The 26,843-nt window shown below is 32.9% G+C and overlaps 1 protein-coding gene across 2 annotated transcripts in view; it reads right to left on the bottom strand.

The window, feature by feature from the left end:
• The window catches only part of LOC129225654 (SPARC-like), a 113,906-nt gene that overhangs the window by 44,120 nt on the left and 42,943 nt on the right, over window positions 1-26,843 (bottom strand). Inside the window, exon 1 of one of the 2 annotated variants that reach the window (XM_054860127.1) lies at window positions 14,926-15,066. The exons of the other annotated variant lie outside the window; for it this stretch is intronic. The gene's annotated coding sequence lies outside the window, so the exon portion shown is untranslated. Of the gene's footprint in view, window positions 1-14,925; window positions 15,067-26,843 lie in introns of those variants that run through there. 2 annotated transcript variants of the gene reach the window in all.

Below are 26,843 nucleotides of genomic sequence, written 5' to 3'. Positions count from 1 at the left end.
GGGTTCCTCCCCCCACGAAATATTTCCAAATTTGTAGTCTTAAAAATGCATTTTAGCTACATATTTTTCAGAGAAACTTGCTATTCCACTTTGGGTCTCACCCCAGCCCCAGACGGGTGAAACTCGGCGCGGAGCCCCCCCTCCCCCTAGTGACGCCACGATATTACCCAATATTTATAACTTATATCTTTTGTGCTTAGAATGAATATAATAATAATAATAATTTTAATTTTGACCTCTTGAATTCAAATTATGTTTTTCGCAATCACGAGTGTGTGTGTGTATGTAGTCGTGTGTGGGGGAGGTATGTGTATTTGTGTGTAGAGGGTATGCGTATGTGTGTGTAGGCATATGTGTTTGTGTCTGTGTGCAAGCTTGAGTGTGTGAGTAGTTGTGTGTAGGTGTGTTTGTGTAGGTGTGTGTATGTATGCGTATGTGTTTGTGTATGTGTGTAGGTGTCTGTATGTAGGTGTGTGTATGTATGCGTGTGTGTGTAGTATATGGATGCAACCTGGAGATGGCTCTCGCTAAAGGAGCAGCATCGTGAGGATCCGGTCGACGGTGATGCTGCAGAGGGTGGCGATGGCGGGGGGGAAATAAAATGATAGCACATCAGAACAGTCAAATGAAAGCAATAAGCAATCGTGATTGCTCAAAAAAATACAATTCAAAGTTTATTACACTCGACGTTGAATCTCGGTTATCACAAATTTGCCATTTCAACTGCGCTTGCGCGCGGACTTCGCTTATTTCAAAAATCTTGCTAAAATTAATTACAAACATTTTGAATTTGTTAATAAATATGAAATGGAAACATAAAAATTAAAAATCACAAAGCTTTCTCTGATTTAGTTTTTAGTCCTCGGTAAAGATTGAGTTTTGCGTCTTAATTATTAATGGATTCGATGTCTGATTTTTCTGTACTTTTTCAGGGCTCAATTTTTAACCTCAGAAGAGCGTACTAGAATATTGCAGCAGCACTTCTATTACAAAGCCGAACCCTCAACCTAAATAAAAATTTATAATACTAAGCTGTTTACGCCTAACGTAAAATATCCGCAAAAGACGGACATCTGTACTCATATTCCAATCACTTTTTAAGTACACAACGTATTTTACGTTTATGTTAAATAAATAATTCCACACCAATAAATACTGAGGTGTCATTTTTATCTTTACATTATAAAGATTATCAGTTATTCATATCCGTAGTTTCATATAATATATCACGAAATCGCTGAGAAAATGTTCTAATCGCATTCATTAATTTGTTGGGACTCTAGCTCCGTCTAAATATGAACAAGCAACACGAAATCTTAAAACAGAATGCCCAAAAAGCCGAGTCCGCGCGCAAGCGCAGTTGAAATGGCAAATTTGTGATAACCGGGACTTAACGTCTTGTGATTATTACAACACTTTAAATTGAATTAAATATCGAATTTACCAACTTCTACTTTTGCACTATTTATGACAGAACTATCAATATTTTCCCAAGGCTCAGCACAATTTGGGTCTTCATCAAATTTCTTCATCAATTTGGGTCTTCATTACATTTGTTATTCGCAACTCTAACGAACTATAGGGGGCACTGAAGTCACTGTCTAATGGCGGACTTAAAAACTAAAACAAACGCACATGGTAACGAAGAAAATGCTAAAAGTGTTGTGATATTTGTTCGTACGTATCATTTTTTCGCTTTATTCTTTTTAAATTAATTTTCAAAGTCTTGTGGATATTCTGGCCCACGTAGAAAGAAATGAGAATTCATGAAGCATTACTAAACGTCAAAGATTAATGCAAACTACGTAGTTCGTAGTGCTAAGCAGCTATTTCCACGATGTTGAATTCGATATTAATCAATTCTTGATAAAACTAAATAATAATTGTGGCCTGACAAGAACAACAATTAATGCTAGTTATCGAAAGAAGATGATACTTTTTTGCCTTGCTTGGCTAGCGCTTATTGTTTTCCATTTGTAGCTGAGTTATTTCTCTCGAATTCCCGAATCGGTTAATTTAAAAAATTTCTGTTTCAATTTTTCTAATTTCTGAGTTACGATTTAATTGTGTCATGTTATGCAAATCATCAACAAAATTCTCACGGATATATGGTGGTAGTTTTCTTTTCAGTTGATTGACCATTATTTCTTTTCACTTATCGAATTCTGTAATCTTACTACCATTTTATTCCACTCATGATAAAAATTAAAAATGGTTTAACTAAAAACGCGAAATCTCGCCAAGGCTACTTTGCTCGCACAATACTAAAACTATAACCCTAAACAAATTTGGCGAAACCTTTCAGCTGAGAATAAAAGGAATAAAGTAAATTCTTTCTCGGTTAAACATTTTTCATTTTGTTCTACGATAATATATTCAAGAAAATATTTTGCATACTGTCCATTCCAACTAAATGCTGCTGTAAAATATGGTAAGTTTAATTAATTTAAGATTAAAAAAAAAACCCTTATTCTTACAAATTCATACAAAACAATAAATTTTTTTACCTTGTATAACGTTATCCAAGTTTGTTAATCCAGAATTTTCGCTTTCACCAATTATTAAGGAAATAATGAAAACTAACATTATTTTGAGAAGCTCGAGAATACTACTAAGGGACGAATTAATTTCTGTAGCTGAAAGCAAACTAAGACACATCGATTGCGTTAATAAATACTCAGAACAAACTGCCTGTGTTTACGTCAACAGACACACGTGGAACGCAACGTGGCAATGTTTTAGTTTCATTTGCAGTTTTGTAAATCACCGCAAGGTAGCGTATTCGAGCGCTGGAGTTCCGAATCACTAGAATATTAATTTTTAAATTTTATAAAAGTTTCCGCTTCTTGGATGTTTTCTAAAAGTGAACCAACGCATCCCGGGGTCTTGTTCTGACAAAATGCTTTAAAAATTACACGAGCGGTTTGACATTAGATCCAGGAATTTAATATACAGACGTCCCACGTATAACACGGTACTTCTACAACACGGTTTCGATATTACACGGTACCAAATTTGCGATTATTATAACACGGTTTCGATATTACACTACCAGATTTGCAATTATTATAACACGGTTTCGATATTACACGGTGCAAAACTTTAATTCATAACTACACGGTTTTGATGTAACACGAATTTTAAAAGAAAGAATTCAATTTTTGTTCAATACACTGTTAAAAAATGTATGATAACAAACTGTAATGAGTTTTTACTTTGTTTTTATGCAACTTTTAAAAACATTGTCTGTCTTGAGCTCGGTTTCCCCATATAACACTAACTTTCAACTTTTAAATACATACTTGATTTTCTCATTAATGTTCTAAAACAAAAAGGTGAATATTATTTTGTTTCGCAACTCCAGAGCTCGAATACGCTACCTTGCGGTGATTAACAATACTAAAGGAAAAGGTAAAACATTCCATTCCACGTGTTTTCTTTGGGGAAAGTTACAGGCTTCAGACAGTTTAAGGTGTGATGTAATTTCAGAAGAATAGAAAAGAAAGCTTCCCACAAACACGATAAAAGAATTACTGTCATTCACAAAGCGTCAAAGCAACTTATAAGTTACGGCATTTCTTTGTTTTACCTTTTTCATCCGCCATTAGACAGTGGCTGCAGCGCCCCCTATAGTTTATTGGAGTTGCGTATAACATTAGGATTAAACAAGCGTTGGCAAACGATAAATGAAAAATGTAGTTGAAACAAAATATGAAATAAAATGAATAGAATTATTCTATTCGCAACTCCAGAGCTCGAATACGCTACCTTGCGGTGATTAACAATACTACCGAAAAAGGTAAAACAGTCCATTCCACGTGCTTTCTTTGGGGTAAATTACAAGTTTCAGACAGTTTGTGGTGTGATGTAATTTCAGAAGAATAGAAAAGAAAGCTTCCCACAAACATGATAAAAAATTAATGTCATTCACAAAGCGTCAAAGCAACTTATAAGTTACGGCATTTCTTTGTTTTACCTTTTTCATCCGCCATTAGACAGTGGCTGCAGCGCCCCCTATAGTTTATTGAAGTTGCGAATTTATTTTATTTTAAATTTTGTTTTGTTGCTGTTGCTCAGACGAATTTGATTGCTACAGAAAAGCGCAGATCCTTTTTTTTTATATAGAATGCTTTTTGTTCTTAGTATGGAAAGGAAAGTGGATTAAGTTTCTTCTTGTTGTGCATAACAGTTTTAATTTAAGATATGTAAAATGATTACGTTTTATCGTTTATAACGACTCTTATTTTTAAATCAGCGGGTCTTTGTATGTTCTGGTTGCCAGTTTTCGTTTATATGTTCTGTTGAGCCGAAATTTCATCTATTACAAAATTTGCACCTAATGACTAGGTTTCGATATAACACGGTGCAAATTCCTTGATTTACATTATTTCAAGGTCTCGTATAACACGATTTCGATATAACACGGAACATGGTTTCGATATAACACAGTACACATTGACATGATTTATGATATGTACGTGATTAATTAGGTTAAAAAATGAGTAAAATAACCATTTACAAAAAAGTCTCGTGTAACACGGTTTTGATACTACACGGAACGAATTAACCGTGTTATACGAGGGATACCTGTAGATAAAGAAGAAAGTTTCGTGATGACAGCACAACATGCCAGTTAGGCTTAGTTGTGATAACGCTCAGCGATCTTATTATTTAGACTCGGTTTGACTGCTAGCTAGTGGACATTATGTTTTATTATTTTCTTACAGAATATTCTTAAAAGTTCAGAAAGATTTATAAAAAAAAAAGTAAAATCATGAAATGTGATTGAGATAATTAATTGAGCTGTCTTTAAAAATCTTTCATTCAACGAAAAATGAACTGATTTAATCTGCGGTTGCTCAACTTTGGGTACGAGTAAACCCCATTTTCGGTCGCAATTCATCAATCAGCACCCTGTGATAAGATTCTAAAACGGAAAGATACAGAAATATAGAGCTTCCTTCACATTCGCAAAGTTATTTCATGTCTATAAACAAAAGTAATCAGTTTTTCTTTGCTTGATTTGTCATTTTTTTCTTTCTTCATCATTTTCAATTTTTTCCAATCAATGCAAATATTGTGCTTTGTGGCTTTCGTAGACATTATCCTTTTTTAGCCTATGATGTCTTCGAATCTATGAGCGTAACCTATGGTCCTCGAAGTTTTGTATGCATTTTAAGTACAATTGAGAAAACAATAAAACAACCAATTATATTACATCAATTTCATAAATAAAATAATACTATACGTTAAGATTGCTTAAATTGGGAATAGAAACGTTCTGAAAAAGGTTCGAAAGATAAATACATTACAAATTATTATTTATATAGTGAAACTAAAAAGGCATAAATTTTGTAGGGACTTCAAGAAAAAGACCTCATGTAAAAAGAAATGATAGATAATTTCGTGCTAAAAGAGCTAAATAAACCGGTGGCGTAATCAGAAAAATATTTGGAGGAGATACTGTTAAATTGTGAAGGGAGATATGGTTAGTTTTAGTCCTTTTCTATAGTCGAAAGAGGAAAATTTCTGAGTTTCGGAAAGTATTATATTTCCTAATCTATCTCCTTGGATATGACACTGAGTAAAGTACCTGATCGACAAAAAAGTATAGCAAATAGCTTTAAGGCATTAGTGCAGCCTTTTCGTCAGTGCGAAAAGATTAATAGTGAACGATAGCTCATTTTTAGTCCTTTTTAAATTGTAGCACATTTTTTTTAGTATTTAAAAACAATATTTCCGCAACAACAGCTTCTAGTTTAAAATCTAAATTTGAACAGGGAGAGAATACTTCATATTTTGCCTAACAATAACAGTATATTTTGAGAAGAGTACTTGAAATTGTAATTGGTTATTCTATATCAGGGCTGTCCAACTGGTGGGCCGCATGTGGCCCGCCAACACATGTTGTGCGGCCCGCCAACTTCTTATTCAGCATATTTCTTTTTTCAACATTTTATGGTTTGAGAGCATATATTTATGCGAAAGTGCTTTTTCGGCGATGAACTTAATCAAGAATCGTCACAGGAGCTCTCTCTCCGACAATTCATTGATAGACCTTCTTCTGCTGGCTACGACAAACATCGATGTTGAATTTCCTACCCTTGTAAAAAGGCGGATCGGCCTCAGATTTCTCATTAAAATTTATGCAAATTGTTTTATAATCCTTCTTTTTCATCGTTTTATCTTACTACTATTATATATGCGAAAGTTAGTCTGTATGGATGTATGGATGTTTGTTACTCTTTCACGCAAAAAACTATTGAACGGATTTTTATGAAACTTTACAATAATATAGCTTATGCATCAGAATACCACATAGGGTAGTTTTCGTCCCGTTATGGGGGGCAAAACCCCCTTAGGGGGGCAATAAAATACAATTTTCGTATAAATTCTCTAATATAGGAATGAAAAAATACTTGCACATGTTTACATTATATGTCCATCGAAAGCTCTGATTTTTCTGCTGAAGATGGCACCTATTCGAAATTTCTAAGTAGAATAAAAAACGAGTTATGAGCTTTTTAGTTCCATGTTCGAATTCTTTCCTCAACTCAATACAGTATTTAGTGTATCATCTCAACTCCCTGTCGATAGCGGTAATTGTTGTATTATTGGCTGTCTTTGCTTTTCGTGACTGTTCAAGGCTTTTCTCGAGTCAAATCTTGAAGTAAGATTTTTGCACAATACTGGCAAATAATACATGCTTTGGCTGATCATTTTCCATTTAAACGGAATTTTAATGTAATTAATGGTTTTTATTATTATTTATGCTGATTGAACACTTACTCATTATCTAATCAATCAGCAGATCGCCAAAATTTTTGCAGAAAGATTTCCGTAGCTGATGCATTTGGCAGTTTTTTACAACGTCGCTGTTTTTGAAGTCGAAGACTACGTCATAATGTTTCTCAGCTTTCACCATGTAAACAAAATATCGCCAAAGAATTTTTTAAAAAAATTTTACTGTGTTAAATAATTCAGCAACTAAATTAGGCAAATACTAAACAGCACAAAAACTTCCATTAATTTTCCTTTTTGCACAATGTCAAACAATCGCCAAATTTAGCTACTTATTTTGGAAACATTTCGGATGAAACACTTTAGCCCCATTTTATGGTGACCAAAAGTATCTCAGCACCTGGCAATAATATCTCAACGAAAATTAATATCATATCGTTTTACAAAGTAAGGAAAGAAGGGGGGAGCATCATCGAAGGTATCCCAAAACGATTCAAGCAAATCCGGTAAAATCGCACCAAGAGCCCACAATGATTGAAATTTCCCAAAATAACTAAAGCAAGTATAAGGGGATTACGAGCGCGGCTATATTTTTTTTTTAAACTTCGTACTTCAATAGCTATACAGAGAAGGTTTTAGACTCCATGTTAAAAAAAAAAGTATCAAGAGATTAATCTTTTTAAACACGAGAAGATTAATTTCATGTTTTGGAAATTTGTATATGCTTAAATATAGTGCTTTCGTTTCTAAATCAATACTACTTTGTTCTTTATACTTATTGCTATTTTAGTTTTATGGGTAAGAAAGAAACTCGATTTTTAATCAAGTCAAAAAGATGTGTTTTAAATTCTTTCACTTAAAACAGGAAACAAAAGCAAGTAACGATTTTTTCTCATAATTATTACTGACCCAGGCAACGCCGGGTATTTTTGCTAGTAATTAATAATTCAACTAATTATTGTTATTGTGTAAGAGGTAAGATGTTATTGTTCAACTTTTTCAAACTGCGGCTCGCCAGGTGATTAGTAACCGGAATTCTGGCCCGTGAGCTCTTTGCAGTTGGACAACCCTGTTCTATATGAAACAAAATGCTAAGGTAGACCGGGGCACGTTTACGCAGTGCCCTTTTTTCAAAGGAGAGCCAACACTCATAACATATTGATGCTGCTTCCTAGCAAATATTCCAACAAGTTTTTCAGCATCAGTCGAGCTTCGGTCTAGCATGCAGAAAGAATAATCTATTTTCTACCAAGTCGAGTAAATTTTGAGTTGAACGTTTTGAAGCTTATTATGAATGAATAACACTTAGTTAAGAGAGAACAAATATATAAAAATTAGCAGAATTTTATCCTTTTTGTGAGAATTGTATTTGTATGGACTGAAATGATATTAAATTTTTTTGCACGTTAAAAATAAATCCAAACTTTGCGACGGGGCAGATATACGGGTTGACGTCTGAGCACCTTTACGCACGTTCTTACTGTATCTGACTTCTAAACGTGCTCTGATGTTTCTTTCGTTCCGAAGTGTTTCAAAACCTTTTAGTATTTTCAGGCTATTTAATTTTGAAAATACACCATTTAGTATTTAATTGAGTTACGAATTTGTATTTTGTAGTTTACAATCATGTAGTGCTGTCTTCATGCCCGTTCAGATTTTACTTTATACACTGTTCAGTCTATAATAAATTTGCTTTATTTTAACGATGGTAAGACATTATGTTCAATACACTAACAGAACCACGTTAGGTATCAAAATAAATATGCGTAAAAGTGACCCGTGTCCGGGGCAAGTTTACGCGACCGACTTGAACTGTAAAATAATTTTTTTTAAACAGTTAAAAACACAAACTGAGCAAAAACTGAATATACCAATTTTGAATCCATTAACTGCTTTATAAAACAGCAGTGTCTAAAATTTCCTAAGTTAAAACATAAAATTTAGAAAATTCATTGAAAAAAATCCGCGTAAACGGTCTACCCTACATTTTTATATGTTACCAAAAACAAAATGACTGAATTAGAAATGAAAGTAATATTCTATATTTGTTATTAACTGAAATTAAAAAAAAGGTGAAAATGTATGATGATCTTTCTTCTGCGTGGGGTTGGAAAGGTGGCGGGGGGGGGGGGGAGGGCTCATTATATTTCGAGCATTAATAAATTAAAAGAGACCGTTCATAATAATTATGTTTCGTAATACTAATCTATGGCGATTTTTTTTTTTTTAATTTCTTTATTCGCAATTATTTTTCCTACATCAGAGAACAAATGATTAGAAGTTTATTCAAAATCTAATTCGATATTATGATGTTTTTAGGGCCAAAATTTTAATTTTTAAAAGTTTTCATTTTGAATAAAAAATTTAAATTTGTCTCACGGACGTTAATTTTTGACCAAAAAAACGATAGTTAAATAATCAAATGTATGCTTTAAAATAAATAAATAAATAAATTTTTCAAATACTGTATTTCAGAAGTTAAAGTATACAAGTCTAGAGCAAATTGAACTGTTGGATTAATGTTCCGAAAAGTGCTGTGCTGTCCATTAGTGAGGTCGTCCTTTTTTTCAACAAATTTGACCCCCTCTTTCTTTTGTTATAAATATTCACTCTTAACTTTAGCCCCTCCCCTTCCCTTGTCACATCTCATGCTGTTGTTCATAAGCATATTGTTATAAAAACGAGCTGATGTGTGAATCACCAGACTTTGACTTCCTTTTACTCCAATTTAATGTCATTTCCCCATTATTGGCAGTTTTAATGTGATTCAATTGTTCACTTTCTAAATATCACCAACAGTGGCCGAATTGAAACCAAAGTTGAAATTAAAAAAAAAAAAAAAAAATCCGCCAAATTTATCTCCAAGTTGGCGACAAAACTTGGCGACCAAAAGACGCGATATATCGCTAAATGTCCGACAAATTATAACACCATTTGAGTTTACATCGAAATTAACAATGATTTCCCGCAAAAAAAGGGGCAAAAGACCCCCGTAGGAACATCCGAATGCAACCAAAAGGGAAGGTGCACACCTGGGCCACACTAGGAGTCTACGTAACAAATTTCAACTTTCTAGGACATACCGTTTTTGAGTTATGCGAGATACATAAACTAGTGATGTGCCGGATCGTTAAAAAAATAGATCCGCGGATACGGATACGGATCCGGATCATTAGTGTCAAGATCCGCGGATACGGATACGGATCTCTCTCTTTTTTATTTTTTTTTTAAACCCAATTCAACTATCTAAGTGTAAAATTTGTTACGTAAGGTATTCCCGTCAGAATAATGGCAGTTTCTTCAAAAAATGTCAACTGCGGCAAAAATATAATCAAGACTATAATTTACTCTTTAAGGAAATCTCCGTTAAAATTGAGGGAGAGTTGGAAGGAATTGGTCAGCGTTGCATTAATGCTTAGATGGAATGTGAAAAATAATTTTTCCCATTTTATTTCAGCATAAATGCACCGCTGACCCATTCCACCGAACTTCTCCGACCGACGAAATACAGAGCCGGGAACACCTTTACAAATAGTAAATAGAGAATTTAGTCTCACTTTTTTTGAAAGATGCCGAGAAAAACAAGAATGAAGAATAACAAAAACCCCAAATCAGTAACAAAAACTAATATTAAATTCAAAATTAAAAGAACAAAACATGTCCCAGAGAGCCGACCTCATATTAAGATGAATTTCGCGGGTCAGAACACTTTTGTTAACAAATATAAACTGACAGCAGGTAAAAATTTTACATCATTGAACTTTTTCTCCATATCTTCCGACTATGAAATCGCTACCAATCACGCGTATAAAGGCTTAAAATTGCATTTAAAATTTACCAAACAAGATTGCAGCTCCTACTGTATATAAGTTGGAAGTTTTAAATAAATATCAAACGCAGAAAACTTCGTTCTTTCAATTAGGGACAACATTTTTAACTTACGGGTAAATTTTTACTATCATAATTGTGAAAAACGTTAAATCGGTTTTTAATTAATGTCTGCGGTAATTAAAGTTCTACAAAAACGAGGACAAGTTAAAAACACTTTCGATCAAGTCACCTTTTGAACGAAAAATGAACTATCAAAATCGGTTTATCTGTTTAAGAGCTACAATGCCACAAAAAGACACACTGATACACACTTTTAAAATTTATTTCTCCTTTCTTTTTGAAACGGGGGGGGGGGGGGGGGGGGTGTACACATTAGCTTTTGAAATGATACCTTATAGTTTAAATAGGGAATAAAACCTAATTTAAACGGAATTTAAGAGACTTTTATTCAAATATTTAAAAAATTTTAGTATAGAAATGATCCGTTTAAGATCCGTTAAAAAATAACGGATACGGATACGGATACAGATCTTTATTTTCCCTCGGATATCCGCGGATACGGATACGGTTACGGATATCCGGAACATCACTAACATAAACACATACGCACATACATACGTACATACGGACGTCACGAGAAAATTTGTTGTAATTAAATCGGACGTCGTCAAAATGGATATTTCGGATGGTCTGTAGGTTCCTAGGCATATATCCACGTGTGCTCAGGTCGAAAAAAAAAAAAAAATCTCAACATTCATTCGGGGATGAGAAAAATGGAAATTAAGGCCGATTTTTGAGTGAAAATTTTTTTGCGAATACAATTCTTCCTTTTTTGTAAAAGGAAGTAAAAACGTGTGATGTCACACTTCTTGTTACCCCCTCCCACCCCTTCCGAACTTAATATTTCACGAATATGCTCAAACCCCTCAAAGCATGGCATCATTTGTGAACAACCCTTAAGATTCCAACTTCACATCTTAGCTATTCAGGTTTTTCTTTTGGAATTATTCAAAATAAGACAAATAATGATTTTATAATGATAGCATGATTGTTGAGAAGATTTTTCATTAAATTTCCATTCCAAAGTTTTAATTTACTATTTTTATTTTTGGCAACAGAAAATAAAAGAAAATTCGGAGTATACATACTTTATTTTTACACAAATGGAAGAGCTGCAAACGATTTTATTTTTGATATTTTTTAGGTGAATATTTATTTATTTATTTTTATTTTTATTTTTTTCTGAAGTTTATATGTTTTTATAAAAAGTTTGACAACATAAGAAAAAAACTAAATCTGAGGCTATGCATTTATGCATTTTTTACCCAAAAGAAAGAGCTGTAAACAGTTTTGGTTTTGATAAAAATTAATTTTTTTAAAAATTTTGTTTCATTCAAACTTATATTTTTCTACCAACTACTATTTTAAATATAGAAGTTAATTTATTAGCTGCCTTCTATTTTATAAAAGATACTGTTACTTATTTTTTTTTTTAATTTACTTTTCCCACATTCAAATTCTAAAATGTATGATAAAACATACATTTTATTTTGCAATTTCATTCTTTAATTTGCCTGTCTTGAAATTGTAAGCTTAAACATTAGACAAAATAACTGAACTCCGAGTGTTTCTAAAAAAAAAGCTTATTAACAACTGTTAATTACTGAAAAATGTAGCCAAACAGTTTGGAAACTGAGTTTAATACAAATTCTATATTATCAAAAAAAAAAAAAAAAAAAAATCCACATGAGAGCTATTTTGTGTTCAGCAATCAGTTTTAAATGTTAAAAAGGCATGCGTGACATCAATTTTAAACTTAGCTAATTGATAGAATATTGATCTGATGCTTTGAAAATTCTATTTTTGTATACGGAAAAGTAGGCTCGATTATTTATAGACGATTTACTTCGAGAATCTGTCAATATTTTAAAAACTTTCCAATGTAGTGTGGAAGTTTCTTTTTTTTAATTTCTATACATTAATCACACACATTTTATATTTTAATATCTAACTTTTTACAACTATCGTACATTTGTCTAATTATTTTTAACTACCAGTTTTTTCAGTGGCGGTTTTCTCTAATAAATTGAATAAGTTTCTCTATTTCCTTTTCGCTGTTTTGAGTTTTGCTCTCTTGTGTCCAGGTGCTTGCAGGTTTAAGAAAGGGTGGACAAACACGTGTGCGAAAACTTAAGTTGTAGATTGGCGCATTATTTACATAGGTTTATGAACTGATTTTTATTAGTGATTGAGACTTTAAATCAATGCATTGAAGCGCCGCGGACATAGTGTCTTCCATGCTTCTATTTATATATATTGTAAATAATATCTTAAGTACGGTAATTAGTAAAGAAACTCGATGAACAAATTTATTCTTAAACATTCTAAGTAGAGCCCCTTGAAAAGGACAGGCTGACTTATCTGACATTTTGGTTCCAAGACATAATTGGATCCAACCTCGTTTCTAGTATTTATGAATACGTTATAATATTCATTGGTTGCTATGTCGTGAAAAAATTGATGCTGAGTTGAGTAAAATGTCATTTAAGGTGAATTTAGAAAGATAACTTAGTTTACAAATTCAGCAAAAATGTGTCGAGAAATGTTTATTGTAATAAACCTCATTTTCACACCTTATTTGTATTTAATTTGTATTAATTAAATCGTCTTCATCTATAGAATAAAATAATCAAAGATCAATCATGCAACACATTTAAAGCTTGTACACCAGTTTTTGTGCAATGAGGCTTTTGTACAAATACTATTTTTTTCGCTCGACAATTTTGGAACCAAAATGTCAGATAAGTCAGCTCCTCTTATATAAGAGCCTTAATTCTAAGAACTTCAATTTAACCGACGATGGGAACTTATTTGGCAGTTTTAGGGCTTGGCAGATGACTTTAAGTAAATATAAAAGACGAGTTTGTTTACATTTACCATTTAGACGCCAAATAGGTTAACATCTTACTTTTGATATTGTATCAGAAGTTTAGATTTACTAAAATTACACTCATATTTTCTAATGTAGAGCTGAAAATGCAACTGCAAAAAATTTGCATTGGTCAATAAACGATGACTATAATTACTCAACATTTAAATGCCTATTTAAAAAGCTAAAGAATATTTTTGCTCCAATAATTTTTATTTTCTGTTTAACCTTTAGCTTGGAGAAGTGGAGGGTCTCTCTCCCCAGAAGAGTTGGCGTTATCCATTCAAACGTTTTGGAATGTTTACATAATTATATAATGACTTTATATGTAGATATATGTCACACAAGGTACAGTTTCAGTTGAAAATAATACAAAAAATACTTTAATTTCTACTTTAATTTGCCTAAATTTTTGAAGCAAACAAGAAATATAACGTTGGGGTTGCATAGTCACCACTTACAGCGCAAAAGTATCATCATACCTGTTAAGAGTTAAACCATGATGATAATACTTTAAAAGCACAGCATTTTCAGTGGAGCAGTATTTATGGTTTAATAACGATGTACCATGATTGACGCTAAAATTGAAAAAATGTCAACTACTTTACTGTCAAACAAGATCGTCATTTTAAAATTTTCCGAGGAGGGGGGGGGGGAGGGCCAAAAGGGTTGTACCCAGGGCATATTATCATTGAATTAGGGCATCCGCGTGGTTCTGATTCTGAGGTAGGAGCTTTGCTTCGAATGCCGAAGGTCGTGTGATCGATTCCCTCCGAAGCTCTGGTTATTATTTCCTCTCTGTGCTGAAAATCTTTCTTGTGTTGTCTTAAATATTAATAAAGAAGTTTAAACTCTCGAGGCAATAGCACCCTAGTATCTTCATAGCATTATTAACTATGACACGACTGCACACAACAACAAAAACCACGCCCACATACATTTAAAAACATTGATTTTTCAAAGTCAGAGGAAAGGGCAACTGGCGCCTTCTGACCACCTCCACTCAAAGGACGGCCCTGCAGAAAAATATCCTAAAACATTTATAAATATTGCAAAAAAATATCAGACTGTTCATTTGGTAAATTTGTATTTTTCACTCGAAGAAAAAAAAAGTTGCTATTTTCAAACGTAGAAAACTCAATTTTGTTTTTCATAGTATTTCAGCACTTTAAATCGGATACGTTGCAAAAACGTAAACACAATTTAGTTAATGGTTGGCAGAATGATGAGTAAAAAGAAAAAAAAAAACCATATTTTAAATCTTCAAAAATCCCCATAAAAGTTTTTAATTACCCATTATTTACAAAGAAGTACTTGCTTTCTTTCAAACATTGAAGTTTCACTTTTTACCACTTTTACAACAAGTCATAAAACATAAAAAGGTAAACACACTAGCTGAATACCAAGAAAAGAGAATTACTTACTTCTCCGACGGCAAGCGTTATTCCACAAACTCTGTCTGCTCTTGGAAGAGCTGACTCTAATTAAAGCGCGGTTTAAAACCTCCTGAACGTCACGTGGCCCTCCTCTGCTGTTGACCTCGGAGTTCGCACGACTTTTTTTTTTTTTTTTTTTCCTCTCAGTTTCTTTCATCCCAAAATTTCAGCGAGTCTGTGCTACTTTTACTTCTTTTTCTTTTCTCATATGGATATACTTCTCCAGTTCGCTTGATCTCTTGACATCAAGACGGTCCTGTGAGTCATTCAATGCCAAGAGAGGCCCGACAGAAGCTATCGGGTTTCTCGCTAACAACGGAGTCTGTTTTGCAGTCGAGAAAGACCTATATTAAAAAAAAAAAAATGTCCAATAAGTTTTTGGAGAAACTGAATATGGCGTAAGAAGAAAATAGTAGTTGGAAAGGCTGGATAAACGCATAAATTCATGAAAACAAACAAACAAACAAAAAAAAAAAGTTAAAGATTGTTGTCAATGGAGGATACGGAAGCATGTCCAGAAACTAAACAATCAACACAAACAAGAATGGAAAAACAATAAATGCACAAATTTCTAACAAATTGTGGACACGTGTTTCGGAATTTCAAAGAAACTTTTTTTTTTCCAATGCAAAAAAGTGTGGACCAGGCCCGTCATTTTTCGAGATGAGGAATGGGCAATAGCCCCTTGTCCAAGCTTTGAAAATTACTAGTGGTCTTGGTGTTTGATATTTTTTGATATGACATACATTAGGTATGTACTCTTTGAGCCTCTCCTCCCCCCCCCCCAACCCTGAAAAAAACCTGAAATGAGAGAGAGAGAGGCGGACTTGTGCGAGCTTTGGATGCAAAGCCATCAGGCAAATATTTTAACAAACGAAATTAAAAAAATAAATAAATAAAAAAAAACGACGATTGGCTTTTATTGAATGATTTCATATACAGTCGAGTCCCGACTTATGCAAGGGATGCTTTCCAAGACTCCTCGCGTAAGTCGAAATTTCGCGTTGTGGAAAAGGGTATGCATATAACTTTTTTTTATTAACATATTCAATTACTTTAGACATTTTTAAACACAATTCAAACTGCTTTAATTCATCCCCCAACAACATTACAGTTTCTTACATAAGGAATTGAACTGTTACTGTATTTAAAAAATAAAAAAAGCTGTTTTATTCAGCATAAAATCGTTCGAGATACACAAAATGAATGATGGATTGGTGGGAGGGAAATACATAAAATAAAACAACACGGTATTCACAGTATGTAGTAATAATGAAATGCTGCACTATAATAGTACTGTACAGTAGATACAGTAATAATATTTAGGAGTTTTAAAAATGAAGATTATGATGATTTATGCTCCATGATCAGATCGTTCTTCTTATCTAATTCATTTTAAAATACGGTTGCTTCGCCTTTTCTTTCACAACGTTTCCATTTATGGCAACAGTCCCTCTTCCTGATCTCTTTAATCCACAATACAAGAGCAGCTTCCATTTTCATAGTCTATATTTTGCTTAGACTCTGTAAGTTTCAATGCTGAAATTAAGTTCTGAACTTCTACGGATATCTTTTTTGTTTTGACTTTTAATTGTACTTATGGACAATTCACTCATACTCATTGCGTAGCTACCGTTGAAGTTTTGTAGTTGTTCAAGTATATGGGTGATTCTACATATATGGGAAACTTTCTAATATGTGGATCTCAAAAAAATAATTTAACAAAAAAATCTGAAACAAATCAGGAAAGTACTTTATAGGTTGCATAATTAAAATAAAATATCAGCAGAGCTTACTTTTTTATATTTTATTGTATTTTTGAATTTTCTTTCTTTTTTTTTTCTTTCTTTCTTTCTTTCTTTCTTTTTTTTTTTTTTTTTTTTTGAGGCATGCGAGTGACAAAATGGACATGTGAATGACACAATGGGTATATTACTGAAATTGTTTAACCTATAAACTGTTAGACATGCTTTTTAAATATCGTACTGCCATAATTAACTATATAATATTGGGTTGAAACTAATGAAATTCATAAAAAGGTAAATTTAATAATGTAGTGTAAAAGAAAGAAATAATTAAAGAAAAAGTAGGCAAATTAATCAATATGTTTAAGAAACACAGATATTGGCCGAAGTGCTGTGGTGTAGCTACAGTTTCTGACGCCCAGGACAGTCTCTCTTTGCCTCCCTTTCATTGAGACGTATCTAATACATTAAAATATCAAAAAGTATTAACTTAAAATTGAAAACTTTATTTAAGGAAGATAGGAAACTAATTTAGCGAACCTCCTCCCCCCCCCCACTACGTCACTGCCGAAGTGACTTCAAAAAATTTGTAATTTTTTTTATGTTGCATGTTTTACATCCATATACATTAGAGAAACGAAAAATACATTTTTTTTTTTGTAGAAAATATTTTTTATGTAGATTTCTATGCAGAAATTAAATTGCCAGGAAAACCAATTCAGACGAGATAATCAGAAAAAGTTTTTTTTTTTTATCATTTTCAATTAAATTGCATTTAATTTCTATTTATTGCATAATATAAATAAGTAAAATACACAAAATTTAAGAAAATATAAAGCACTGAGGGGGGGGGAACCAATAAAGGAAGAAAAACGCTTGCAGGGCGAAAGGACAGGATAAGCAGTCAGAGGGTTGATAAAAAAAAATCATAATATAAATTTTTCTATGAATGTTATTTTATATTTTTCTAATGTTAATGTGCCAAATGTACACGGTCCCCTACTTTTTTCTTTGGAAGAATAACGAAAAGTCAAAACTAAAATTTTGTCAAAAAAAGAGAAAATAAGACAATGTAAGAACTTAAAAATAAAATTTTCCAGCTATTAACTATTCAATAGATATTAGTTGCTTCGATGGAATTGCACAAAACTAAATTGTCAAAATATATTAGCGATTTAGGCAAGTTTTTCAAATAATTTATTTAAAATCTGTTACTAAGTTATTTTACATTAGCCGTGATTTCAAATGTGCCAAATGATCACAAAAACTTAATTAAATTTGTTATGAAAAAACTCATCAGAGTAAAACTAATCTATACCAATGTTTAATAATATAAATATTTACAAATATCATAATTTCCACCACATTTAATCTTATTTCATCATTTCCATGGCCTTAGAGTGATCCACATGTCTCTCATATTAAAACATGTGAATGACGTAAGAAAATGGGCATGGGAATGACAAAACACAAGTAATATGTTCTCTTAAAGTCATATCTGAAGATTATTAGGCTTAACTTCAAATAAGAGACCTTAGAAATGTAAGATTTAGAACTCTTAATTAGCAAAATTTATTTACATGTACATTTTACTTGCATTCTGCAGATCATGTGAATGATCAAGATGAAAAACACTTCTCTTGAAAATTGAGTTTAACTTGCTATTAATCAAAAAATAATTGAAGAACATCCAAATAAATCTTCGGTCAGGAATAATAAAGTTCCATGCTTCTTTTTAAGATTTGTTTCCAGATTTTAAAATAATACATTTCAGAGAAAAATATCTATACTTTTCAGACACGTGAATGACTGATAATCGCTGGGGCAAAGTTGAGATTAATTTTTAAAGATATTATTTTTACATTATTTTGATTTTTTTTACAACTTCCATACATACACATTCAAAAAAAAAAAAAAAAAAAAAAAAAATCCTGAGAAAAAATTACTTTTTAAAAAAAATCTAGATTCTATAGGTTGTAAATATTACACCTACGGAACAGGGCATGTGGATGACATTTCAATGAAATATTTTATTTCTAAATGAATAATAATTAATTATTTACATTGTTGATAATCAGAATTATAGTACTAAGAACGTATAAAAATATTCCCCAAAAAAGTTTTTAAAAAAAATTAATTAAAAACCAAAAAAAGTAATCAGTATGGAATTCGCCCATTTTTGTAGAATCACCCATATTCAGAATCTTAACTTTTTTTTGATCAAAAAAAAATTTTTTCGTCATCTTTACAAACGTTAGATGAAACAGCGTACTAAGGTGCTCTTATATTTCATCAACTTTAAGGTTTAGAATGAAAAAAATAAATAAATACATGATAGATGCTGAGCGGTTATTTGATGCATTAACAACGCGATGCGTAGATTAGTTTGATGTGGAAATTTTCGCTTTTAGTGATGCTAAAGAGATGTAATAACAATCACGAAATCATGTTTAGTTGTCAATAACTAAGCTGATACTTCCTAAAGTAATTCGTGTTGTGGACGAGGAATTCGCGTCAGCTCTATAATTCGTTACTCGTGAAAAATTCGCGCTATATCCATTTCGCGAAAGTTGAATCGCGTTGTAGCGGGAGTCGACAGTCCATAGGTTCACTTCTCTGCGCACAAAAAAAGTGCTCCTTGAAGCCCATCAACATGTGCCAGCAATGTGTTTCAAATTCGTGCATTTAGAATGTTGTTTTTCTTAGCACTGTGGAGTCAGAGTCGGAGTCGAAGAGTAGGAGTCGGACTGATTTGGGGGAAATAGAGTCGGGGTAGTTAGAAAACAGGTCGACTCCGACTCCGGGCTTCTTTTTTTTTTTCTTTAATAGTCACTGACTCCCCTAATATTTTTTTAAAAATTTGACTACCAATTGGTGCGATTACATGTACAAAGGACTACTAATAAGAAAATAACTGTCATTGGCAACCAGCAGGCTTGATTGTTTATCGAACTTTCTAGCTACCTACGCTGTCCGCTAAGTTATCTTGTTTTAACAAGATAACTTAGCGGAACAAAAATAATAACATATTTTTTACTTCGATTTCAGTTATAAAATAGTAAACGGAATGTATGCCTTGAGCAAGTCGAGGCTCGTAGCTCGGGAGAAAACTTCTGACGGCGTCCGGTAAATTCAAATGAGTGTTGGCGCGAAAGTGCTAATCCTAAAGATCGATAAAATATATCTGTTTTTTTAAATCTAAAGGCTATAACCTAACTAAAAAACTATAAGCTTGGTTCTCACTAAAAAGTATGAAATAAAATAAGAACATGATTTCTTGGTTACAACACTCAATAACTGCAGCTATTCTTAAAATATTCATATTAAGGTTAATTCTAAAGAAATTAAAATTAAAAATTGTGCGAAGAAGATATGTAGGAATAATAAAAGCTGTTTGTACAAAGCTGTGTACTGCCGCATTTTGTGTAAAATTTGCCCGGACGTACATGTATCCGGCTTTTCTCCACAATATTGTGCAGTATATAGATTCATTGGAGAAATTTTTCAGAATTGAAGCATTTATATTTTTTTTATAAACTCTGAAATTAACTTGGGGTGTCACCCACCAGATAGGTGTCACTCAGAGCGGATCGCCCCCCCCCCGTCAAGGAAGGTTTTTTTTTACTTTAATCAGCATCAATTTGTTAAACATTAAAAAGGAGCAAATTAATCCTTTTCAATTTTTTTAAAAATTAAAATTTTTAAGCAATCTCAGTTTTAAAATTGCAACTATTGGAAAATTTTATTTCCAAACTGAATTTCTAACGTTGTATGCATCTTCGGTTAACAATAAAATACAGCGCGAAAATTTCACTAAAAGGAATTAAAATACTTAAGTCTCTGTTTTGGAGTTTTTTCCTTTCCCATGTGGGGGGGGGGGGGATTGAAAGAAAATAAATAAACAATTTTTTTAAAAAGTCGGAGTCGGACGTTTAAAAATCCCGGAGATGGAGTCGGCTATTTTCCTTTCGACTCCGCAGCCACTTTGTTGCACATTTGTTAATTTACAAGCTGCATTCACACGGCTGTGCTCGTGTCGTGCTATAAAGTTAAAAAGTAAACTTTTGGAGCAAACGTAAATTTCTCTTCCCACTCTAAAAAAACTTAACATTAGTGCCTGTGGGGAAATTTAAGGCAAATATAGATCTCGCACTTAAGAGCAGATACGCTTCAAACGAACTTAGCTGGAAAAGTTTTTAATGAAGAAAATGTAAGGAAAATATCTTATTGATTTGAAACATTTTTTGTTCAATTTTGAACAGTTCAAAAAAAAAAAAAAAAACTTAACATCAGTGCATACGGGTAAATTTAAAGCAAATATAAATTCCGAACTTAAAGGCGAATTTGTTTCAAACTAACATTATTGGAAAAAACTCTTAATGAATATCATGTATAAAAAATACTGTTTGGATATAGTGCCTAGGTTTTGATTTGAACAATTTTCATATTAAACCAGAAAGAACTGTGCAGACGGTATTTTTTATTATAAACTTTTTTTTCACAAGTGGGCATTTTATTATTATTTATTTATTTTCTAAAGTATACTCATTTTCTTTTTTTTAATTTTTGGCGACGGGAGAAAAATAAAATCCTATGCACTTTTCTTTACACGGAAGAACGAGCTTAACAAATGATTTATTATTTATACATTTGTTTGATTAAATGACTTAATTTTGATGAGGGGTTTTTTTTTTTTCAATTTTTTTTTTCTTTTCGTTTTGAAAGCAATTTATAAATTTTTGTATGGAAATAAGTACATTCGCTGCTTTGTTTAAAAGTTGCTAGAGGCCATTCATTAATTACGTAAGGGTCCCGAGGGGGAGGGGAGGTGGAAAAATCTCTACATACCCTTAGTTGGGGGGGGGGGGGGGTCAGACCGATTCTAACGTAATACTTTCCAAGTCAATATTTTATATTAGAAATCACTCGGTCATGTGGTTTGGCGGGGATCCTATTTCATTTGCTCCTGAAGGGCAAAAAAACATTTTATAAGGATGAGTTGTTTTTACTTGTTTTTCAAAGAATTAATAGTGAAAAATATACTAAAAGAATCGCACTGTGTATGGCATGTCTCATTTTTAATTAGTATTGCATCATATACAAAAAATATTTGTCGAAAAAACATGCAGTCTAGATTCCTTTTAGTAAATATTTCTTTGCACACAAAAAGGTTTTTATAAAGTAAATGGAATCTTACGTAAGATTGGGGGGGGGGGGGGGGGGTAAAAATTTTACTTACCCTTACATGATGGGTGGGGATTCAAAAATTGCCAAAATCATCCTTACGTAAATAATGAATGGCCCCCTACTACTTTTTTTGTTCGTTTATTTATTTTTTGCGCATCAATTTTGTTAGATGAACGAGGCATATTTTGTTTCTAGAAATCAGCTTAAAATGTTAAAAAGGTCTGTTTGACATAATTTGCTGTCTTAGCTAATTAAGAGAATACTGATTAAATACTATAAAGTCGATGCATTACATGACATCTCGCAGTCCCCCCGAACCTACATTTTCACGGTTCATCTATTTTAGATCTCGGAGAGTTCCCCCGACAAATGGGACTTAAGGGACAGATGTTGGTATACATCGGTACCCCCCCCCCCCAAGAGCGAGAATTTCCCTCCTCCCTAAAAACGAGAAAAATATCCCTCAAAACACCTCTTGAAAATTTCATGGTCAGTCTGCGCCATGACCCCCCCTCTCCAGGTGGTCACCACTGTGGAATACGGGAAAGTAGTCTCGTTTAGAACGGAGTCGTTAGACGGAACTTCTTGTGAAAACTAAAATTTCCAAAATTTTCCGTATTTGAGTATTTTTATGAAGTTATAAAATGTTTAGTACCTAATTGGCTTAAAATGTTCAAAAATACACTCTTGTCCAAAATTATCTTCACACATACAAAACTAATGATATTCAATGAAATGTCCAATATGTGATCCATTTTTGCAGAAAATGTGTAAAAAATAAGCCTGATTAGCATTATCCAATCAATATCCGACGAGTCTGTGATATTCAAATGTAGGCTTACGTCATCCGATGCGTAATCAAGCTCTTTGCACAAAACGAATAACTTAGTGAATCTGCGATATAACGTTTAATTTCAGGGTGTAAGGGCTCAAATCGGTTTGCTACGGCTTCGAAGTATCATTCGGAAGAATCCATGAAGTAGCGAAACATTGGCCGTTTAGAAGCAGGGCAGCCTATCACGGAAGTAGCCAGATGTCTGAACATTTCACGACAGTCTCTACATCATGGAAACAGTTTCAAAACGAGGGAACTGTTGTAAGAAGGGCTGGACAAGGCCGTAAACGAATAACAATTGCTGCCGAAGATCGATATTTGGCACTAACTGCCCGTCGTAACAGGAAATTTACTGCTCTCCAGTTAGTTTCAGAGCTTGTAGCCGCCACTGGAACTGCTGTATCACGACAAACGGTATACAGAAGGTTTAATGATACAGGCCTTTATGCCAGAAGGCCAAGGGTATGTGTTTGACTATCCGCATAACATAAGAGGGAACGCCGGAATTGGTGCAAAGCACATCAGAACTGGAGTGAATATCAATGGTCCCATGTTCTGTTCACTGATGAGTCGAGGTTTAGTTTTACAGGTGATTCAAACGGGTCTACATGAGGAGGGAGTTAGGAACACGAAATCATCCCTCAAACATTATGGAATGTAACCGTTTTTGTTGTACAGGTGTGATGGTATGGGGAGGAATAATTATCAATGAACGTACGCCCCTACACGTTTTCAACAGTGGATCTCTGACCGGCGAGAGGTATCGGGATGTACAAGATGTGCGAGATGTACGGATTTTCGAGAGGTATGTGGTCCAAGAGCCTTATGTCAGACTTTTCAGAGGTGCATATGGACCTGACTTTTTATTTATGGACGATAACACTCATCGACATCGAGCAACGGTCGTTGACGACTTCCTTGAAAGTGAAGAAGACATTGAGCGAATACCGTGGCCAGCAAAGTCTCTTGATCCAAATCTGATAGAGAACTTATGGGACTACCTTGGAAGAGCAACTGCACTTAGACCTCATCCTCTTCGAACTGTAGATGCTCTGAAGACGGCGTTACTTGAAGAGAGGAGCTTAATTCCCCAAACTGGTTAACAACATTATTGCCAGCATGAAAACACGTTGTGATATGTGTGAACAAGTCAGGGGAGATTATATTCCGCATCAAAACCGTTAGGCTTAATTCTGTTCTGCGTTATTCCTTTTTTTCTGAGATCGTTTTTCCACATTTTATTACGATTTTTCATGTTTTATGCTAGAATTTTATATTATGAGTTTTGCCCTTACTTTTTCTCTTTGTTATTTATATGTCATAGTGCTATGTAACATTCCACAAAGAATCACAAGTTCAGTGAATCAGTGAATTTATGCATGTATATATATATATATATATATATATATATATATATATATATATATATATATATATATATATATATATATATATATATATATATATATAATTTTGGACAAAACTGTATATTTTATTACTATATTCGTATTAAGCTAGTAGGGTTGGTTGGGGGAAGTGGGTCACTGGGGTAAGTGGGTTACTCCCCTATAACTGAAATATGGATCAAGTCTTCAAACTTTTTTACACTGGTCAGTGGTCATGTCAAATTTGATCACAATGATTGGTTTTGCATATACATTTAGGTTTCGTGGAATGTTTTTCTAAGTCATACCACTTAGTTAAAAAAAATTCTAAAAATATTTTTTTTTGCGAGTTCAAGCAACATTTTTCAAAGAAGTGTTTCCAGGTTGGTTTTTATTATTTTTTATGATCATTAATTTTTCAAGTATATTTTAACTTAAAGTGCATATTGCAACAAAATTTTTTGCATAAAATTGTTTAAGATTAGGAGTCCCATTTCCCCGTAAATTTTTGCAAAAAGGGGTAAGAGGGTCCCCTCACTATGGGTAAGTGGGTCTCCCTATAATAATTAGAATTTCAAAATCAAAACCAATGCTGACTAAATATTTGTATTAGTGAAACACGAGACAAATATGTTGGCCTAGTAGGAATTAATAGTTCAGCTGCAAAAACTGCCAAAGCTGCTAATTATGTATTTGTGAAACGTACATCAAAGTAAACCATTTAGTATTACGTATGTAGGTCTAATGTCAGAGATTGATGATACGAATTTAAAAAAAAAAAAAAAGAAATACTGTTGCAAGAACGAATATAAATAGAGAGTTTTTATTAGCCTTGTTCAGAGGATGTTGGAATTATTATTGAGAATGAAGTCCAGTATGATAATAGTTTTTCCTTAGCACACTTTAAACAGACGTAGCATTTTAGTGCTTCAAATTTCTTTTTCAGCTTATGGTTTTGGCTAATTTACCAAAATTGACCGTAATCACCTCTATTACGTTTATTCAACACACCACTATGTGTTAAAAGTAAAATATGTACATAGGTTTTCAATAAAATTCACAGATGTAATTATTTCGTTTTTTTTGTTAGGAAATTTTCTGTCATAAAGACAGTAAATATCTTGTAAATAGATGCATCTACAAAAAAAATAATTCATACTAAAAGTTTACATATTTTATCAAGTAAATCTCCTTACCCCTTTTTCATATATACTTGATTTAAATTTAAATGAAAGGGACTGTAACCCACTTACCTTTTATTATTGGGTAAAGAGGACACCCATCTGATTTCTTAAAAATATAATCGTTAAGAATATTTTAAGCACTAATTTAGAAAACAATGATGAACTTTAGTTCATAAAAATGTGCAAGATAAAATAATACAATAAGTTCAATTTTTTTTTGTTTCAAAATTTTTGTATAAGATTTCAAAAACGAACTGTTCTCAGAAAAAGTCCCACTTACCCCAACCAACTGTAATTGGCTTCAAGGGCTGCTTTAAGAATATTTTAAAGGAACTTGATGATATCTTTTTTAACAAACATTTGTACAACTGGTGTTCACGGAGGGGGGTTCACTTTTTACTGTTTGGTGCCCCCCCCCTAAAAAAGAACTATCCGGCTCTGAATATCTATTATCCTTACAATGCTTACGATTCCAGGTTCCGCAAAAGTTCTTTAAGAAGCCCAATAGAGGGCACCAGTATGAGAGGAAAATATCCAAAATTTACGATCGTATGTACGTAAAGCAGAGCGTCAGAACACGTACGTATTTGAAAGATATTTTATAGGCATCACACTTCTAGCACTAAAGGCAAAAATCATCCCCAAAAAAAAAACAATAAAAATAGTAAAACGCTAACAGAAAACTAAGAACCTGTGCAGAAAATTCAACTTTCTCAGTTTTTAAATTCTTGAAAAATATTTTTGATATTGTTGGATTTTTAGATTGAAATGCCTTAATTTCTCCCACAAACGTTAATTTCCAAATAAAAAAATAACGAAATAATAAGTAGCGTAACCACGAGTTGGCAGGAGTGGTTCTCGCCAAGGGCGCAGCAGCCAGGGGGCGGCATTTCGACTGATTAAAAAAAAGATTTGATGATAGAATTTGAAAGAATTTGAAAAGTGATTCAAAAATTTTTTTAAAAGTCGCTAGAAAAAGAGCTAGAATGGGACATATCTATAATAATAATATAAAGAAGTAGAGTTTGTTTGTTTAAATACGCTAATCTCAGGAACTACTGGTTCGAATTGAAAAATTCCCTTTATATTGAATAGTCCCTTCATTGAGGAAGGTTATAGGTTATATTACATCGCGCTATGACTAATAGGAGTGGAGCAGCAATAAAATTTTTTATGAAAATGGGAAAAATTATATTATAATATAAAATGCTTGGAACGCAAAACATGCGTAGTCACGGTGACTCGACCTGAAAGTGGGGCCTTCGTGATCTAGTAACTGTAGGTTCGAGTCAGCATGAGACAAATCTCGAGGGTACTTTTTGGAGAACACCCTAAGAAATGCTAAAAATGATTTGTAAAAATAAATTTAGATGACGTATCTTGGTCTTATTTTTCTTATTAATTATTTAGTTAGAAAATCTGAACAGTTTGTTTGAACGCACTCATATAAGGAACTACTGGTTGAATTGAAAATTCTTTTTCTGTTGTCCATTCATTGAGGAAGGCTATATGACATTACGCTATGACTAATAGAAGTGCAGCAGCAATAAAAAATGTTATGAAAACGGGA

The sequence above is a fragment of the Uloborus diversus genome, chromosome 7 (assembly GCF_026930045.1).
Source record: "Uloborus diversus isolate 005 chromosome 7, Udiv.v.3.1, whole genome shotgun sequence".
NCBI classification, from domain to species: domain Eukaryota; kingdom Metazoa; phylum Arthropoda; class Arachnida; order Araneae; family Uloboridae; genus Uloborus; species Uloborus diversus.
The sequence above is the reverse complement of the archived record's forward strand: the minus strand, read 5'-3'. Positions and strand labels throughout refer to the sequence as shown.